The sequence below is a fragment of the Staurois parvus genome, unplaced genomic scaffold (assembly GCF_062004578.1).
Source record: "Staurois parvus isolate SC_StPar_1 unplaced genomic scaffold, SC_StPar_1.0 ptg000011l, whole genome shotgun sequence".
NCBI lineage: Eukaryota > Metazoa > Chordata > Amphibia > Anura > Ranidae > Staurois > Staurois parvus.
This window is the reverse complement of record NW_028317807.1, coordinates 7,169,748-7,189,584: the sequence shown is the minus strand read 5'-3', so window position 1 is coordinate 7,189,584 and position 19,837 is coordinate 7,169,748. Positions and strand designations below refer to the sequence as shown.

Genomic DNA, 19,837 nt, shown 5'->3' with positions numbered 1-19,837 from the left:
GGGCACTATTTCTCCCACTGACACTAATGATGGGGCATGATTCTTCCCACTGACACCAATGATGGGGCACTATTCCTCCCACTGACACCAATGATGGGGCACTATTCCTCCCATTGACACCAATGATGGGGCATGATTCTTCCCACTGACACCAATGATGGGGCACTATTCCTCCCACTGACACCAATGATGGGGCACTATTTCGCTCCATAAGACACACTTGGGGGGAAATGTCTGTGCGTCTTATGGAGCGGCTGGCCCAGTATTCCCACCGCCGTTGTATGTCCGCAGTCTCTGGTCATCTCCTGTACTGTGTCCGCATTTGTTCATAGTTTTTTTTTTTTTAAACTATAGTCCGGCCCTCCAACGGCCTGAGGGACAGTGAACTGGCCCCCTGTTTAAAAAGTTTGAGGACCCCTGTATTAGGATGATGTGGGAGCAGCCCCTTCATAATTTGAGCAGTCCTTAATTTATCATGATCTGCAGAAGAGATTACCTTTTAAGTGAGCAGTCTTCATGGAAGCACTGTGGGCCGTCTCACAGACACAGAAACATCTTCTCCCTCTTTGTGTTTTGTCTGTTAAAAATCAGAAAGCATCTGATCAGGATCACGGTGCAGTCCATAAGCATCCATCAGAACATCTGTATAGTCCTGGGCAGTGGTACTCACACGAGTGTCCTTAGAGGTTCCTCCATCAGCTGTTATGCTAAATCTTTCCACACCTCAATGCTTTCTGCAGCAGGAACAGGCAGCACTCCTGAAAGAGTCTTTAACATGTGATGACAAATCAGCATTTAAATTGTGAGATATAACTTCAACGACTTTCAGCAGAAGATGCCCAATATTTGTTTCCTGAATGGTTGCTATAGCAGGCAATATAACAGTCTCTTCAAAAAGCATTTGGATTTAGCAGTTCACATTTTACAGCCAGGACTGGGAGCTTTGCCTTACTGAAGGTAAAATTACTGGAAAAACGTAGCCAATTGATTCAGCCCCCTTTGAATATAAGCAAAATGAAGGGTCCTGTAACTAGATTTAGGTCCACCTCACAGAGATAGTGGGTATTTACTTATTTATTATACATACTTATATAGCACCGTCAATTTACGCAGAGCTTTACACACACACACATATATATATATATACACACACACATACATTTATTTTATTTATTTCAGGTACTTATATAGCGCCATCAATTTACACAGCGCTTTATATAGATACAGGTGAAACTTGAAAAATTACAATATCGTGCAAAAGTTCATTTATTTCAGTAATGCAACTTAAAAGGTGAAACTAATATATGAGATAGACTCATTACATGCAAGGCAAGATAGTTCAAGCCGTGATTTGTCATAATTGTGATGATTATGGCTTACAGCTCATGAAAACCCCAAATCCACAATATCAGAAAATCAGAATATTGTGAAAAGGTGCAATATTCTAGGCTCAAAGTGTCCCACTCTAATCAGCTAATTAAGCCATAACACCTGTAAAGGGTTCCTGAGCCTTTAAATGGTCTCTCAGTCTGGTTCAGTGGGAATCACAATCATGGGAAAGACTGCTGACCTGACAGTTGTGCAGAAAACCATCACTGACACCCTCCATAAGGAGGGAAAGCCTCAAAAGGTAATTGCAAAAGAAGTTGGATGTTCCCAAAGTGCTGTATCAAAGCACATTAATAGAAAGTTATGTGGAAGGGAAAAGTGTGGAAGAAAAAGGTGCACAAGCAGCAGGGATGACCGCAGGCTGACGTTTGACGTCACTTCCAGGTCCCCATTCACTGATTCCCGGCCACTAAGGCCGTTAAAGAATGTAATGCGGTGTGATGTGCACTGCATTACATTCAGGAGAGCACAGGGGAGAGCACATTAAAGACAACCTGTCACCAAACAATCATCACATAGGGGACTTTTTGTCCCCTATGTGATGAAAAAAAGTTAAGTAGAGAAAAAATTTGTTTTAGTAGTAGAAAAAAAATCAAAGTTGCATCCAATCATAACATCCCCTCAAAAAAAATTTGAGCCCCCCTTCCCACCCCCACATATATGCAGGTACAAAAGTAAAAGCACACGCATGAAAACCATTGCGATACGCGTTACATATCGCCACGCAAGCCAGAACGAGAGCAATAATTCTAGCACCTGACCTCCTCCATAATGCTAAACTGATGACCTATAAGGGGCTTTAAAAGGGTCGCCTATAAAAAAAATATAGGGTACTGAAGTTTGTCGCCATTTCGCAAGCGCACACAAATTTAAGGTTTGACATGTTGGATATCTATTTCACTTGGTGGAACCTCATCTTTTAGTTTTTTACCAAAAAATAGGGTAATTTATTGCTTTTTGGTACCCCAAAATTAATTTTGTGTACTATTTACTGAAATTATGCATTTCCTAGACCTTTGTGTAATATCAGGTTACATAAAAAATTGAAAATTCCGCTAATTTATTCTCTAGGGTCTCTAATTTCAGAAAATATATAATGTTAGGGGGTTTGTAATCTTCAAGCCTAAAATAATTTTTTAAACGTGTGCAAAAAACGCAAAAACGGCTCTGACAGCAAAAGGAATAAAGGATAAGCCTGACACTCCCCTTTCCTGACAAGCAGCCAATCGATGCTCACTACACTGCAAGGTCTATCCCCTCGCTACTAATTCCTCAGTGTTGTGCTGTTCACCATAAAGCCCCTTTTGCTTTTAAAAGTCCCAGACATTCCTAAAATCACCTCCGATTTAAATAAGGTTTTGGTTAAAATTTTTTTATTTTTTTTTATCTGGACAAATAGATTGTCATGAAGGACAAGTAGACTGGGGCCCCGATTTAGTTCCTGGACAAGTAGATTTTTCAAAAATCTCGACACCCCTGCATTGGTACCTCCAAATATAGCCCTATTTTTACACCCTCTGCAGGCTACTGATGTGTTGTGGGGCCGCCTGCATGATATTAAAGTGGAACTACACCCTCCTATTCTTTGAAGCCAAGGAAGCAGTCATTGTAGCCTTCGTTTGATCTGCAGTTGCCATGGTGCTGCACTGTGACACAGTGTTACGACACCAGTCATTTGATGGGTTTGGTTAGGAAAATCTCTTAGGAAAATGTGTCAATTATCATTCACAGCATACCTAGAATGTAACTGTTTTGGGAAAGTTAGATCAATGAGTTTAAGTCTGTTTAAGCAGCAGAGCCTTCACTATGTCTGTGAGCACAGGATGGAATCTCTACTAACCAGTGCTGTCACTCATTTAGTCTGGCCTATGACAAGTACAGTCCAAATAAAGAAATTGTGTCAGCTGGGCCTCGTCCACATGGGGCATAGGAATCAATGTGAGGGCTGATTACCCATACAGGGGATGCACAAGTGCTCCATGTATCCCCATATCCCCCATGAACAAGGCCTTGCAACAGACAATAATCCACACAATGTTGAAAGTCCATATATTGAAGAGTAAGGCAGCCCATACATTATGCAATTTTTTTCGTTCAAACAGCGGGTTGAACAAAAGAAAATGCCTAGATTCCCCCATCCACATCGAATCAATCTCTACTGTCAGAATACAACAATCAGTGTTGCCAGCTATAGAGCGTTTGGGAAACCTGAAAGGCTGGTTGTACAAAAGTTGATCTATAGATTAACCTGTGCCTGCCCATACATGGATCGAAATTCTTCTGTTCCCTGATGAACCAGATGAATATCGATCCATGTTTGGCCAGCTTGAAGTGTTACTAAACTCACAACAGTAAAATCAGTCTGTATATGCAGTAAAGCATGCTTGTTATACTCACTGTGGAACGTAGGGGGTTAATCCTCTGCATTGTGTTTGATCCTGACTTCTCTGATCCTCCACCTCTTCCAGTGCCCCCCTTTTATCTCCTGATAAGACATATTGTGTGGAATCACTCTGCACATGCTCAGTTGTGTGTGTATTGCTAGAGAGGTTTTTTTTTTCTTGGGACCAATCAATGCTGTCCAGACCAGGGGCGGACTGACCATTTGGAAACTCGAGCACTGCCCGGGGGCCAGGGTCAGTAGGGGGCCCCATGAGATGCCCCTGGTACCTTTTTCATAGGCTTTTTTGAGTTTGGGCAAGAACACAGGGGCCCCATGATCCCCTATTGCCCAAGGGCCCCATGAGTTGTCAGTCCGCACCTGGTCCAGACAGAGGTCAGGGGTCTTGCATCCTCCAACAGCAGAATGAAAACTCCGCCTACAAGCTTTAACCAGTGCTCTGCCGGACACTGATAGAAGTCACAAGACTGCTCTAACTGCTGATGAAAAAAGGTATTTAGCAGTTTTTATTTACTAAAATAATTGCACTTCCATGTTCTATGTACTGTGGGAGACTAGATAAAGTGAATGCAGGGTATTGGGTTTAGTAACACTTAAGAGCAATAATATCTAAGTTGTTAACACTGAAGTTACGAACCATTAAACTTTATGGATTCTCTAAATAGGAACATTAAAACATTGTACGGCTCTCAATGAAGAGATGCTGCAATAATCTAAAGTCTGCGCCCTTTGACTAGAGATTCACTTTTTTCTACCTCTCTTTCCATGTGCTTTCAAAACATTGCCTTACAACAGGCAGGTCAAATTTGATGATCTCATCACAAAGTTCAGGGGGCACAACAGCCATAATTGAAAAGGACAAAAAAAACAACTGTCATTTTCAATGTTTTGAATTCTGTAACATTCATTAAGGAGACGCGATCACCTTGCCCATTTACAGTTTGTGTGCCAACTTGCTGTTATTTAGCTGCAGAGTGTACTTGTACAAGTTGCCCTTAATATGGTGGCAGGTGCCTCCAGCAATCTCTCTTTTAAATATCAGTCCTTCTGGTGGTGCTTGCTGTGGTGAGCTGAGTGACAGTTTCTGGCAAGACACTCCAATTGGTGGAAGGGAGGGTGACATCATTATTAGACTCTTTGGTAAGTTGGAGGAAAGCTCACCCTTAAGAGGCCCCGGACACAGCTGGAGGGCCACCAGTTTGACACCCCTAAGAAGAAGGAAGCAGCCAGTGAGCTGGGGGTCAATATGGGCATAAAAAGGAAGATGGGTGGCATGATGCAGTTCTATAACATTTCCATTAATGTGTTAGTCTCTTTGATATTACAAAATTCATTAGCTGCCAATTGTTTTTCTTTTGTTATGACAGTAACTGGGTATAAAATCATGCTACTCCTGGTACCTGAAGCTGGGCATACATAGATCAAAATTCAGCAGGTACTGAATTGTGATCCATGTACAGCCGCCCTGGTGGTACAACCAACCTGTCAGATTTTTATTGAACAATTAGTGCCGCTGGCTATATCCGGCAACACTGATCACCGTGTTCTGCCAGGAGGGAAGACTTCCCACTGGCAGAACACAATAGCACTGTGGGAGGGATTCCCCCATCAACCCTGACTATGCTCACAACACCGCAGCCAGCTGCCACCCTGGAATTCACAAAGGGTTGTGGATACTGTTCAGAACATCGCAGTAATGCGACAAATGGAGGCAGTGGCGGAGTTTTACAGGCAGATTTGGAGATGTTGGGAGAGTAATGGAAATGTATCAAGTATCAGTTCAGTTAAAAATCAAAGTGCAGACCCGAGCCGGAAAAACAGTCTGCAGGAGCAAGAGCATGGCACCCACAGTCCCCTAATCGTAGTTACAATGCTTTGCAAGCGCAAATGCAAAAATACAATAAATGCACATTTTTGAAAAATGGGTGTATTTATTGTTTTTATTTGCTAAAGGTGGAATTCTGCTTTAAAAGGAGTATGGCCATAGCTCTTTTACCCACACTTTTCCTGTGGGTCACAGGAGTGAACTTAGTTCTTCACCCCCACATTCACCTGACAGCAAGCAAAAGTCTGCTGTCGGGTGATGTTACAGAGCCGGTCCAGGCTCTGCAGCGATCCTGACAATATTGTCAGGATCCGCCCAGATGCCTGACCGGCAGCTGGCTAAGCCTCAGTCAGCTGCTCCTAATCCCTCTGGAGCTCGTTAGCACTGGAAGGGCATAGCAGAAAGTCACTAACAGTCACTGATCTGTGCTCAGAGCGGACCCTAGAACTGCGTGATCAGTAGTCTTTGATCACTCAGTTCTCGCTGTAGAGCCAGAGGGAGATCAATGCTGAAGCCATCTAGGTGAGGATGAATGTTTTGTTTTTTTTTAACTCCCTCACCTCTCTTTTAAAGAGAATTTTTTTGCAGAATTTACTTAAAATGGAGTTCCACCTGAAAAAAAAAATCAGCAGCTACAAAAACTCTAGTTGCTGACTTTTAAAATACAGCCACTTACCTGTCCCTCGGTCCAGCGGTGTTCTCACCACCACTGGTTTCACCAACCGTCTTCTCTCCCTGGTGCCGGCATCTTCAGTGTGGGCACCCGGCTGTGACAGCTTGTGACTTCACAGCCAGATGCCCACTGTGCATGCTCGAGAAGCGCTGCGCTTTGTGAATGGCCCCGTAGTCTTCTGGGACCTGTCACATGTCGCAGAAGACTACGGGGAGGGAGGGGCGGAAGACAACTTCCGCTTCGATCACCTAGGCAATCGCAGCGGAAGTGGGAGCGGGTACCTGTCAAATTCAGATACCCTCTCCCCAAAGGTTCCATTCCTTAATGGGGAGCGGGGGACAAAGACTTACAGCGAAACTTCCCCTTTTGAGTGGAGCTCCACTTTAAAGATGTGCCACACATCACAATATTTACATGTGCAACACAATTAACAATTTACTCCAGCCTTCAAAAGCATTGCAAATAAGAACTGCTTTAATTTGTTGCATGGATCGTTACTAACAATGAAACGCTACAGAGTTGTCATGAATTTGATGCAATGCTTCTGACTACATTCATCGCCAGAAATGTGTTGCAAATGCCTTATAGAACCACAAGTATAACTAAACAGAACAAGTTCACCTGACGCAGGGAATATACTAATCACTACTTAAAATAATACAGTCAACAAAGCAGCTCTCCTACTTGCAGGTTCCTCTTTTCCTCACTGCAGAGCGACAGGGAAAAAAACAAGCAGGTCCATCACCCTTTCCAGCTTCACTCTCAGTCGGCTCCAGGGTATAGTCCTCTGCAGAAGCCAAGCCTCACTCTGGAGAGCACAAACCAAGCCTCCATCTGAAGAGCAGCAGCCAAGCCTCAGTCTGGATAGAACCAAATCTCTTCCCAGCTTGACTGTATACTCATATGATACTCCAAACCAGTGGTTCTCAACCTTCCTAATGCCGCAACCCTTTAACACCGTTCTTTATGTTGTGGTGACCCCCAACCATAAAATTATTTACCCAGTAATTATAATTTATGAAGTGTAAGTTTTACTTCCAATACTGCTTATTTCAACTTAGTAGCTGCTTTTAACAGAGTAGCTGCTTTCAACACAGCAGCTGCTTTCTACACAGTAGCTGCTCTTTACACATCGGAAATATGTGTTTTCCGATGGTCGCGACCCACAGGTTGAGAACCACTGCTCCAAACAATCAATTGTAATCAAAGTAGTAATTCCCCCTAATTTTGCACTTTCACTAATTTTACGTTTTACCCCCTCCTTCGCAATAATTGCATATTTTCTGCTGTGTGCGCTCCTGCACTTTGTCTTTTTTACCTAGGCGACAATGACGTAGCCTGTGCTGCCCTCAGACTCCTAGGATAGAATCGTTCTATGTCTGCAAATGTAATATATCACATGCCTGACAAAGGGGTCCTGTGCAGCTCCCAAACGTTGCACTTGTTCTTTTGTGATGTGATCTTTCTGCAATAAAAGCTTTTGGACTACAGTTGAAGATCCTTGGTGTGCTGGCGAATATAGGCGTACTGGCGAATATAGGCGTACCTCGGTTTACGAATTTAATTAGTTCTGCGGAACTTTTTGTATTGCGAAAAATTCGTAAAACTAAACGCAATTTCCCATAGGAATGCACTGAAAACCAATTAATACGTTCCGGAGGTCAGAAAAAAAGTTAAAAAAAAGTCTTGTATCTGTTCAAAACTCTTTATAAAGTGCACTTTAAAGGCATAAATACTGTACAGGGACATGATTAAAAATGAATTTGTAAATGCACTGAAAACCAATTAATCCGTTCCGGAGGTCAGAAAAAAGTCAAAAAAGTATAATCTGTGCAAAACTCTTTATAAAGTGCACTTTAAAAGCATAAATACTGTACAGGGACATGATCAAAAAAATTATAAATGCATTGAAAATCAATTAATCCGTTCCGGAGGTCAGAAAAAAGTGAAAAAAAAGTCTTGTATCTGTTCATAACTCTATATAAAGTGCACTTTAAAGGCGTAAATATTGTACAGGGACATGATTAAAAATTAAATCATAAATGTATTGAAAACCAATTAATGCATTCCAGAGGTCTGAAAAAAGTCAGAAAAGTATAATCTGTTCAAAACTCTTTATAAAGTGCACTTTAAAGGCATAAATACTGTACAGGGACATGATTAAAAATTTAATTGTAAATGTATTGAAAACCAATTAATCCAATCCGGAGGTCAGAAAAAAGTAAAAAAAGTATAATCTGTTAAACTCTTTATAAAGTGCACTTTAAAGGCATTAATACTTTACAGGGAAATGATAAAAAAATTGAAAATGAATTGAAAACAATGAATCCATTCCAGAGGTCAGAAAAAAGTAAAAAAAAGTTTAAAACTCTTTATAAAGTGCACTTTAAAGGCATAAATACTGTACAGATAAATGCACTGAAAACCAATTAATCCATTCATATTGCGAAAAAAATTAATAAACCGAGGCATTATTTTCAATGGATTTTCATTCATAAACCGAAAATTACATTAACTGAGGCGTTCCTAAACTGAAGTACGCCTGTATGTGCATTGATATGTCCCCGAAGTCATCAGGTAACTCCAAGAGCATTAGGTGCCCATGCCCCGCTAATGCCATTCATGCACGCCCAGCACTAAAGCTGAGGAATCATATTGTCTCCACATTACCTTAGTATCGGCAACATGTAAATGATAGGATTCCAAGGGTATACGAGCAGGATAGATGGTGTATACGCACCCAGCATTCTAGCCAGGGAATCACACAGGGGATTTCATAAAGGGTGTCATATACATTCTGTAGAATTTTGTCTGAGTGCAACAACGAAAATGTCAGTTCTGGCACCTGATAAATACCACTCCCAATTACATGAATCTGTTGGTGCCTGCACTAAAGTCCAAGTGTTCACACTGGACACTCCTTCCCTCTCTGCACCCATCTCACTGATATGGCTGAGGAGTTTTGTAGGAGGGGTGGCCAGAGCCTAATCGGAACTGAAAGACTAGTTCTCCATCAGGTCCGCTTTACTTTTCATTGACAGTGGGCAACTTTATAGCTTCTACTCAATTCGATAGCAGCTTTAGAATCCACTGACTCCCGTGCACTAACAATCAAAAGTAAAGCATACCTGATGGGGAACTAATCTGTTGGTTCATCATCAGGCTCTTCCCACCCGGTGACAAGTCATTTCTCAGATATGGGTATTGTCATATTTGGGTAATGACATCACCAGTGCCCATGTCCACTTTGTTCACATTAGCTTTTGACTGGGAAAATCCTGTGGTCAACAGGTGAGTGAGAGCAGGATAGAGCCCTGTGCAAGAAATGGTCGCACAAATGATGATAGCAAGTACAAGGCCTGCTCTGAGTCACGGTGCACCTCCGTATCCAGCTCGGAGCTGGTCTTAAAGTGATTGTAAACCCTCACCTTGAAAAACAACCCATCCAGTTTCAAATAGAAATAAAAGGCAAAACATTTGTGTATAGATACAAAAAAAAATTATGAATACCCTATTTTCCCTTTTCATAAGTGATCACGCTCCCTCTGTTCTCAGCTGCATAGGAGCTAGGGCTTAGGAGCTCAAGAAACAGCAGCACACTGATCCTCTGAGTGAATGGCTGTGCTGTGTGTGTGTGTGTGGGGGGGGGGGGCTATCAGGACAAGTCTGATCATTGGAGGAGAGCAGACTGAGTTCCCAGCACAGCAAGATAACTGAAACTGACTGTGCTGTGTTCTCAAGCCTAGTGTGGTCAGATTTGAATAGGAAAGCAGAGCGTCTGGCAGGAACACCTGGGGTTTCACACAAATAAAACAATACAAAGGGAACAGAATACTTTTTCATACATGTTTATAGTCCAGCAGCCACATGTCAGAAATATGAAATTCTGGATTTACATATTCTTTAATTACCACCAGTTTTCTAACCTGAATGCTAGCAGTAATCATTTAAGAATGTCCCCAGCAGACAAACTAATAATCCAACACCTACCAGTAACTATTGGTAATAGACTACCATGGACATCAGGTATGCAATGTAGAATGTAAAACATACAGTCATGGCCGAAATTGTTGGCACCCTTGATATTTCTCCAGGAAATCATGTATTTCTCACGAAACGTATTGCATTAACACATGTTTTGCTATACACATGTTTATTCCCTTTGTGTGTATTGGGACAAAACAAAAAAAGGGAGGAAAGAAAGCAAATTCGACATAATGTCACACAAACCTCCAAAAATGGGCTGGACAAAAGTATTGGCACCCTTTCACAACTGCGGATAAATAAGAATGTTACAAGCATGTGATGCTCCTGTAAACTCACCTGGGGCAAGTAACAGGTGTGGGCAATATAGAAATCACACCTGAAAGCAGATAAAAAGGAGAGACGTTCACTTAACCTTTGCATTGTGTGTCTGTCTGTGCCACACTAAGCATGGACAACAGAAAGAGGAGACGAGAACTGTCTGAGGACCTGAGAACCAAAATTGTGGCAAAATATCAACAATCTCAAGGTTACAAGTCCATCTCCAGAGAACTAGATTTGCCTTTGTCCACAGTGCGCAACATTATCAAGAAGTTTGCAACCCATGGCACTGTAGCTAATCTCCCTGGTCGTGGACGGATGAGGAAAATTGATGAAAGATTGCAACGCAGAATAGTCCGGATGGTGGATAAGCAGCCCCAAACATGTTCCAAAGACATTCAAGCTGTCCTGCAGGCTCAGGGAGCATCAGTGTCAGCGCGAACTATCCGTCGACATTTAAATGAAATGAAACGCTATGGCAGGAGACCCAGGAGGACCCCACTGCTGACACAGAGACATAAAAAAGCAAGACTACAGTTTGCCAAAATGTACTTGAGTAAGCCAAAAGCCTTCTGGGAAAACGTCTTGTGGACAGATGAGACCAAGATAGAGCTTTTCGGTAAAGCACATCATTCTACTGTTTACCGAAAACGGAATGAGGCCTACAAAGAACAAAACACAGTACCTACGGTAAAATATGGTGGAGGTTCAATGATGTTTTGGGGTTGTTTTGCTGCCTCTGGCACTGGGTGCCTTGACTGTGTGCAAGGCATCATGAAATCTGAGGATTACCAAAGGATTTTGGGTCGCACTGTAGGGCCCAGTGTCAGAAAGCTGGGTTTGCGTCCAAGATCCTGGGTCTTCCAGCAGGACAATGACCCCAAACATACGTCAAAAAGCACTCAGAAATGGATGGCAAAGAAGCGCTGGAGAGTTCTGAAGTGGCCAGCAATGAGCCCAGATCTAAATCCCATTGAACACCTGTGGAGAGATCTTAAAATTGCTGTTGGGAAAAGGTGTCCTTCCAATAAGAGAGACCTGGAGCTGTTTGCAAAGGAAGAGTGGTCCAAAATTCCGGGTGAGAGGTGTCAGAAGCTTATTGATGGTTATAGGAAGCGACTGATTTCAGTTATGTTTTCCAAAGGGTGTGCAACCAAATATTAAGTTAAGGGTGCCAATACTTTTGTCCAGCCCATTTTTGGGGTTTTGTGTGACATTATGTCATATTTGCTTTTCTGCCTCTGTTTTATATTTGTTCCAATACATACAAAGGGAATAAACATGTGTATAGCAAAACATGTGTTAATGCAATACCTTTTTTGTGTGAAATACTTGATTTTCAGGAAAAATATCAAGGGTGCCAACAATTTCGGCCATGACTGTATATTACCTATAACAACTCTTCAAAAATGTAAATTTTACACTGTCAGAAGCTAAATTCCAAATAAGACCCTATTAGTATACAAACAATAAATATTCACTGGTATACCTACCCCCATTAAAAACCAACCCACCACAAAAGCTTCAGTCCAGTACACATACGTTATAAGGAAGCATAATATAACTCCTCTTATTTCCCATAAGGCACCTATACTGTATATCTGTCTTTCAACTTTATATTACTTTGCAAACACAAGAATATAAGATCATGTTGATTGCCATCCTGAGACATAAAAAACATATGGATCTGCTCCTAGACTTTGAGCTTGCTTGATCCTTTCAATACCAGACCACTTAGGTCGTAGCAAAATAACACAGTACTCAATATCTGCAACAGTACTTCACTGATTCCTCCAAACATCAAAGATTAGTGTAGTTGAATCAATATTAGTGTTCTCAGAATATCAATATTTTCATATCACATGGTTCCAGAAACACCCAGATATACTGAGGTATCATCCAGGTAATTGTGTGCCACACATCACTTCAAACATTTTTAGTGGCTCCCAGAAATATCCATGAGTTTTCATCTTCAAAGTCACATTTTGGCTGGTATATTATATAGAGGGTTCTCAAAAGGTGGGCTTTGAATTTGCCAAACCCCATGATCCTCAAACAGTATATCCACATAGCAGGAGTACATCACACATTGTGGGGGAGGAATACAGTGCATTGAAAAAGTATTCATAGCCCTTGACATTTTCTACATTTTGTCATGTTACAACTAAAAATGTAAATGTATTTTATGTGATAGACCAACACAAAGTGGCACATAATTGTGAAGTGGAAGGAAAATGATAAATGATTTTCAAATATTTTTTTACAAATAAATAGTGTGGCATGCATTTGTATTCAGCCCCCTTTACTCTGATACCCCTAACTAAAATCTAGTGGAAACAATTGCCTTCAGATGTTAGTAAATAGAGTCCACCTGTGTGTAATTTAATCTCAGTATAAATACAGCTGTTTTGTGAAGCCTTCAGAGGTTTGTTAGAGAACATTAGTGAACAAATAGCATCATGAAGGCCATGGAAAACACCAGACAGGTCAGGGATAAAGTTGTGGAGAATTTTAAAGCAGGGTTAAGTTATGAAAAAGTATGACAAGTTTTGAACATCTCATGGAGCACTGGTCAATCCATCATCCGAAAATACAAAGAGTATGGCACAACTGCAAACCTACCAAGACAGGGCTGTCCACCTAAACTGACAGGCCAGGCAAAGACAGCATTAATTGGAAAAGCAGCGAAGAGGCCCATGGTAACTCTGGGGGAGCTACAGAGATCCACAGCTCAGGTGGGAGAATCTGTCCACAGGACAACTATTAATCGTGCACTCCACAAATCTGGCCTTTATGGAAGAGTGGCAAAAAGAAAGCCATTGTTGAAAGAAAGTCATGAGAAGTCCCGTTTACAGTTTGTGAGAAGCCATGTGGGGGACACAGCAAACGTGGAAGAAGGTGCTCTGGTCAGATGAGACCAAAATTTTAAATTTTTGGCCTAAAAGCAAAACGCTATGTGTGTCAGAAAACTATCACTGCACATCACCCTGAACACACCATCCCCACCGTGAAACATGGTGGTGGTGGCAGCATCATGTTGTGTGAATGCTTTTCTTCAGCTGGGGCAGGGAAGCTGGTGAAAGTTGATGGGAAGATGGATGGAGCCAAATACAGGGCAATCTTAGAAGAAACCTGTTAGAGTCTGCAAAAGACTTGAGACTGGGGCAGAGGTTCACCTTCCTAAAGGACAACAACCCTAAACATACAGCCAGAGCTACAATGGAATGGTTTAGCTCAAAGCATATTCAGGTGTTAGAATGGCCCAGTCAAAGTCCAAACCTAAATCTATTTGAGAATCTGTAGCAAGACTTGAAAATTGCTGTTTACAGATGCTCTCTATCCAATCTGACAGAGCGTGAGCTATTTTGCAAAGAAGAATGGGCAAAAATGTCCCTCTCTAGATGTGCAAAGCTGATAGAGACATCCCCAAAAAGACTTGCAGCTGTAATTGCAGTGAAAGGTGGTTCTACAAAGTATTGACTCAGGGGGGCTGAGTCATTTTCCTTCCACTTCATAATAATGAGGCACTTTGTGTTGGTCTATCACATAAAATCCCAATAAAATACATTTATGCTTTTGGTTGTAAAAAATGTGGAACACTTCAAGGGGTATGAATACTTCTTCAAGGCACTGTAACACACTCACCCCCTGTGCAGGTGATGGGAAAAAAAAGTCTATACCAGCTTTTCTCAACCTCTTTACCTTAGAAGAACCCATAAAATCATTTTCAGATCTCAGGGAACCCTTACTGAAATCAGTTCGTCCGGGGTCAATGGGAGAAGTTCCTTATACATTGGAAAGAATAAAACCGATACAGTGGTGGCCAGAATGTCACCCTTATAGATAGCTAAAAAGATCATTGGTGTCATGCTGCTGGCTTTGCCAGGTGGTGTTGGCCCAAGAACTATGCTGGCACCATCATCCACAATTCAGGAACCACTAGCCAGCTCTGAAGGAGCCATAGGATTCTACAGGACCCTAGTTGTGAATGGTTGATCTAAACTGTAATTTCAGCCACAGATAACTTGCCCTGTTACTGCAGAAACATGCTTTAAATTCACATGCTGGTACATATATTATTCACAGCCAATGATCATTTACAATAACAAGTCCATAAGTGTCATCCGAGTTTTGAAAACAATCACTTACTAGACGTAGTTTACAGAATTAAAGGGTCTTAACTATTTGTAGCCGTCCATTGCCATAGGTGTCAGTTGAATAAATACTATAATGACAGGCAATGCCAAAAGTCATCCAAAGTTCCAAGTGTCACTCCTGAGTGAGAAGAAAGAGATGGGTGCCAACAGATACCTGACTGATCTCACCAGTAACACCTGGCTTCCTCTATTTTAATATTTTATATAAATATAAAAACAAGAAGGGGAATCGCAACCTAAGAGCAGTATTAAAATGTCATTTATTGGCAAGTGGTTATAACAACTCACAGAATAGAAGATAATTGATAATTGTTATGTCCACTTATGACCAATAAATTATTTTAATGCTGCACTTACATTGTGCTTCCCCTTCTTGTGTTGTTTCTTTTTTATCTTTGAATACTGAGCTGGCATACTCTGGGGACAGCTGCAGTCGGTGCTTAGTTTATGGACTACTTTGGACTTTTACGTTGTCAGTTTGGGATGCAGCAATATTAGTTATCCATCTTGTGCACCATTATTCCTTCATTTCTTACTAATATTTTATTCAGTAAACCATATATTCTGCACTACTAAACTTTCCACAATCTTTGTAAGCAATTTCTATAATAACGTGAATGCTAAGGCTTGAGTTTAGCTATTTTTATTCCATCCTAACCTCTTTGGAGTAGTTTAGTCTAACTTGATTTTATGTGACTAAATATTAAAACTTTTACATAGTAACAATTACCAACTAAGGCAGAAACATGAATACAATGTGGCCAGGGTAAACTGGAAATCATGGGGGTTATTACTGCAGTCACTGACACCAATGTCAGGGGTTATTATTGCACTCAATGACACCATGTTGCGTATTATTCTTGCAGTCAGACACCAATGTTGGAAGTTATTTTTGCAGAATAAAGTTTAAAGCACTACTTACTTACTAAATATTCCTTTTCTTAATTGAGAATGTGAAGTAGACCTTGTTTTACAAATCTGTCACTCTCAATTTCTCACAAACATTTTTTAACGCACTATGGTCAAAAGATTGCATATCTGTGCTCTATACCAAAGTTCCTCTACCAGGTTCATCAGAACCCTAGGGTTCCATGAGAGGTCCTTAGGGGTATTGCCGCAGGGCTACTGTTGCTGCAGATTTATATCCACTCTACCAGTGGTGTATTCAGGTTTTGTGCTGCCCTAGGCAACACAAAAATTGGTTCCCCCCACGGACAGAGCCTGACACCAACCAACACCCCACGAGAAGAGCCTGACATTGACCAACAACACCCCATACCCCCACCCACCCTCACTCAAGAGAGCCTTCCACTACCACTGCCCCCATACACTGTCAACCCCCCCCCCCACCCTGGCAAGAGATAAGACACTCACCTTCACAGCTCTGGACATCCCCGGAAACAAGAGACAGGCTCTGCATGCACCATCAAGCAGCCCGCAGCCTCTCTCAGATCCCACCTGGTCCCCATGCTGCATGGTCCCTTCTTCCTTTTCTTCTTTTGGGGGACAGCGCTGCCCCCCTGAAAAATGCTGCTGCCCCCTTAAAAAATGCCGCCCTAGGCAAATGCCTTGTTTGCCTTGTGGTAAATACACCCCTGCACTCTACAGTATCTTCAGTGTTGCCCCAGCAACTACTGCTGATTGACTGAGTACCATGGGAAGGATTGATAACGGCATAACCAATTGCTTAAAATTTTGGCTGACAAAGTGAACTCTATAAGCCAGCAGCATGGGATGGTGTGTATCTGTACTGGGAACTGAGACCTTAAGAGCAGAGGCTACAGTGCTCCATTTTCAGAGGTTTCAGGCTGCAGAACTAAGTGAGAAATGGTATTGTTTTAATCTCAAATGGGAGACTTACAGGCTACAATAATTAAAAGAAACTGTAGCAATTAGTAAATCTATTGTCTTTCAAAAGAATAAGTTCCCAGATGTATCAATTACAGGGATGAGACAAGCCATTCAACACTGAGAGGGGTGCTTACAATGGTCAGCTTTTATTTATGTAAAACCTTTATTCCAAAAGGAAAAAAAAACTATTTGCTGTATCTGCTTATAAAGTGTTAGCTGGAGTTTGGCTTCAATTTGTTAGTGTATCTAAATCTGCTAGTACGCTCTCTCCCTTCAGACTGACAATGCTGCTGTCCAGATGTGTCACCTGTGCTCTTTCATCCAGAATGGGGGCACTGTAATACAGGAGGTGTGTTATTTCCAGCTGAAAACAGAGCAAAAGGCCTAAAAAAATTAAAGCTAATGTAGCCACCACATCTGATGATTAATAAGCTGCTATACATTATATTTTTGATTGTGAGTTTAATATCACTTTAATGTTCATGTTTCTTATTTCCTGTTTTTTATCCCATGCACACTTGAACACATGGTAACTGCAACTTTTACTGGTAATCTCTGATGCAAATTCTGTAGAATTAGAGCTATGGTTTTCAAGCAGCCTATGACATTCCTGAATATTGATGCAAAGTTAGAGGTTTGCAATGAACACCAACACATAATTAGTTTTGCATTCAGCACCAATGCAAAGCTACTGTTAGATATTTATTATACTGTGAGCTTTAAATTTAGAAAATTATTTCAAGGCTTCCCCAAAATCTTAATTTTTTTTTTTTATTTCAAAGGGTCTTTGAGGATAAGAAAGGTTGAGAAAAGCTGCGTACAGTAAAAAGACCAATAACCCTTTTGCTGCCATCGATGAATGTCATACTTCCACAGCAGTGAAGGATTTTACACACCATCCTGGCTGCTACAGCTGTCGGTAATGCATGTAACAGCATGCTGCAGCAGCCAGTAGTTTCATGGACTCCAGAACATTTACCATCCCCCCACACTATGTATTATAGGCTCAGCATAGTGGATTTTGCCAGGTGGAGGGGAGGCAGACCAGTAAAAATTCCAACTCTGTTAACTCTAGCGAGAAAGAACCTGGAAGCGAAGCGTATTATTATTACAGGTACTTACTGTATATATAGCATCATCAATTTAAGCAGTGCTTTACATATATATTGTGCATTCACACCAGTCTCTAACCGTCAAGGGGCATAAAATCTGAAGTCCCTAACTTACTTTCATACATATACTAGGGCCAATTTACACAGGATCCAATTAACCTACCAGCATGTCTTTGGAGTGTGCGGGGAAACCAGAATACCCGGAGGAAACACACGCAGGCACAGGGAGAACATGCAAACTCCAGGCCGTAGTTGGGATTCAAACCAATTACCCTAGTACTGCCAGGCGGAAGTGCTAACCACTGTGCTCCCCCATATAATGGAACTTCCAGTCAACTGTCATTTTCCCTGACTGCTGTGGCCGGGGAATAAACTAATGGAGAGTGATCTGTGCTCCATTAGCTTCAGTAGAATACAGCGGAGACATCAGTGTTCTAATAAACGCCTCATTAAGAGAACCTGTCAATATAATTATGCTATGACATAGTGGGCTATATGATAAAAAGTGTAAACAATTAAAGGAACACTCAAGAACTTAACCCCCCCCCACCCCCCCACAAAAAAAGCCCCATACATACATGCATATATGTACAGTATGGAAATGCACATGTATGAAATTGTGACACATACGCCGTGCCATGCAAGCTAAAGTGAGAGCAATATTTCTAGGATCATTAACCACAGTTAACTCAAAACTGATGACCTGTAAGGGCTGTTAAAGCATCACCAATGAACAATTTGGGTACGGATGCCTGCTGCTGTTTCAGGGGCACACACAATTTTAAGATTTGACATGTTGAGTGTCTATTTACGCAGTGCAACCTCATCTTTTACATTTTATAAAAAAAGGTACTACAGTACGTATATTGTGCTGACATGCACTAAATTTAACTTCAGTGTATTTTTTTACACAAAATGTTAAACTGTTAAAATCATACATGCTGCATTTTTTCTGCAGTGCACTGGTTGGCCCATACCCAGGGGCGGACTGACAACTCATTGGGCCCCCAGGCAATAGGGGATCATGGGGCACCTGTGTCCTTGCCCAAACTCAAAAAAGCCTATGAAAAAGGTACCAGGGGCATCTCATGGGGCCCCTACTGACCCCGGGCCCTCAGGCAGTGCCTGAGTTTCCAAATGGTCAGTCCGCCCCTGCCCATACCTTACGGTACTGCTGTGTGGATCACATCGCCCCTTCACTGCAGGGAAAAACTGACAGCTACCTGCATGCTAAAACTGAGCATTTAGAACACCAGCAATGTAAATGGACTGCTTGTGAATGCAGTTTTTAAATGATTTTTCAATGTGCTTCCCTAGAAGATGTGCATCTTGTTTTTATCTACAGATGTCCCTTATCTGCAGTGTTTTGGGAAAGGTGAACCAACCCTTTAAAGTGGTTCTAAAGTCTATTTTTTTTTTACCTTGATGCATTCTCTGCATTAAGATAAAAAATGCTACACTACTTGTCTCACCCTCCCTGTCATTAAACACTTACCTGGCTCCTGTCATCACTCTATCGCTGTTTTGACTGAAGCATTGCTCCCTCATTTCCTGATCTCACAGGAGACACTGACTGTGACAAACGTGGTGCCAGCCCCCTGCCCTTTTCACCAACCTGTGACAAAAGACTGCTCAACCTCACACCGAATTGTCACTTACGCAACAATGACACTCTCAGCCCCACACTGCACAAAGATTTTCCAGCTTGGGGGACCACAATCTAGGTGCCAGCTGCCTGAGTGAGATTGTCACTGGGTTTAGTTTACTAAGCAATTAACTCTTTAGGTCCAAACTGCCACCAGAGAGGATCAGCTTATCACCCGTTCACAATATTAGGAAGAACAGTTCTGAAAAATAAACGTCTGTACACACACTGTCACCACAGACAGGTGTATTCAGAGGGTTATATTACAGTAGCACTCTTAAAGAGACAGAGATCCTTTGAGTTTGCATTAGCACATTTAGAGACAGTTTTAACACTTTTCAAAATATAGTTTAATAGTGAAAAGGTGGTAATAATGTACAGTATATATATATATACCATTACACTGAGATCAGCAGGAGCTCCCATTGCTATCAGTCAAACCCCTGTGATGGCGGCTTACCAGTGCTGTCTATGAACAC

General features: G+C 41.6%; 1 protein-coding gene across 1 annotated transcript in view; it reads right to left on the bottom strand.

The window, feature by feature from the left end:
- Positions 1-7,088, bottom strand: part of STRADB (STE20 related adaptor beta) — an 80,667-nt gene extending 73,579 nt beyond the window's left edge. The window contains exons 1-3 of the mRNA XM_089670405.1: positions 6,973-7,088; positions 671-768; positions 497-577 (exon numbers count right to left, since the gene is read on the bottom strand). The gene's annotated coding sequence lies outside the window, so the exon portion shown is untranslated. The remainder of the gene's footprint in view (positions 1-496; positions 578-670; positions 769-6,972) is intronic.
- Between the last annotated feature and the right edge of the window lie 12,749 nt (positions 7,089-19,837).